Raw genomic sequence first — 1,616 nt, 5'->3', positions numbered from 1 at the left:
AGATAAATAGGGGCATATGAGCGCATAGACATGCAACCAGACGTAACCTATATGGAGCAACCAGGAAGGGTTATAGATCGAAAAGGGACAAGTGCTTAGGAGAAGGGTTATCAAACTAGTCAGAGTTTGGTGGTAGAACCATAATGTGGAAAATTGACTAGAGAGTGAGAAGGCACAATGCTAGAAAAGCATCCCCAACTGTTTTCTATCTGATTCCGGGACGGAATCCTTTTAAGGAGGGGAGACTGTAATAACCCCAATTTTTGGAGATTTTTGAAACCCGAATGAATAGTAACTTTTGCTGACAATGCTGATTAAGAAAAATTATCAGACCACGATATATAGGAGTACTGTTATGGAAATTCTAAGATCGTATTAGTATTCCATAAAGAAAATAAGTGTATGTAAAAGCTGTCGGATTTTGAAAACGAGCACTTTTATTTTTCCCCGAGATTTCCACCAGACATTAAGGGATTTAAGGAATTAATATTAAGATGAAGGATTTTAAATTCAAGGATTATAAAGGAGAATTAATTTAGGTATTAAAAATACCAAGAAGATTTTATCAATAAAACCATTAAGGTATTTAACCAAACGATCAACGAGATTGAGTGATAACCGGACAAAGAAATGAATAACGACTCTTGTAAATACCTTTGCAAGTGGCAAGGCAAGTGGATGGTTGATCAAACAAGAAACCAAGTGATAGTTAGGAAGGAATGGCTAGTTAATTATATAGTTAACTAGGGATGATCTCATCTCACCACAAATCACCAACACATGGAAAATGGTGAGATCATCTTCCACTAACTCCTTTGTTTATTATTAACCTAGCAAAATATCAAAACAACCCATCATTATCCACCACATTATTCCACCAACACAAGAAAGCAAAAGCATTTCCTCCCCCATTTCCATTGCTCTCGGCCAAAACAGAATCAGCACACTAAAACTGCTGTATCTCCTTCATTTCTCACTCAAATATTGTGTTCTATAGCTCATTGGAAAGTTATTGAGATGGCCTACAACTCTTCTTCACAAGTTTCATCCAAATAATCATGGTAAGACCCTCATTGTTACAGTTCTTTAAATCGGACTTTTAGAAACTTCAAAGCCTAACTTTGTGTTCTTGATTTCTTTGGAAAGATCAAGCTTGTAGGAGGCTCCCTAAGGCTTCCTAGCAACTTAACACCTCCCAAGGAAGGTATAAACTTCAAACCCTAGCCTTTACTTTATTTGTTAGTAAGTTTAATGGTTGGTTTTGTGAAATGAGAAGCATGGATTGTGATTATTAGTAGTTTGGTTTGATTTGGAAGTGTTTTGGTAATTGAAGCTTGATTATAGTTCATAGGTCTTGATTGTGGTTGTTTGAGTTGAAAACCTTGGAGATTATGGACTGATGTGGTATGGTTTAGGTGAAGTTTTGTTGTATTGATGGTTATGAGTTGGTTGGTGGTTAATTGGAGTAGTTTAAACATTGGTAATCGCGTAAACATAGCCGTCGTAATGTCCGATTTACTTTAGACTGCTTTTGTTCATAACATTTGGACCCGAGAACTCCCTGCTAGATTATGACCATTACCATGTTTAGATAGTTCATGTTACGAGCTTCGTTT

Source organism: Apium graveolens, chromosome 5, assembly GCF_009905375.1.
Source record: "Apium graveolens cultivar Ventura chromosome 5, ASM990537v1, whole genome shotgun sequence".
In the NCBI taxonomy this organism is placed as follows: domain Eukaryota; kingdom Viridiplantae; phylum Streptophyta; class Magnoliopsida; order Apiales; family Apiaceae; genus Apium; species Apium graveolens.
The sequence above is the reverse complement of the archived record's forward strand: the minus strand, read 5'-3'. Positions refer to the sequence as shown.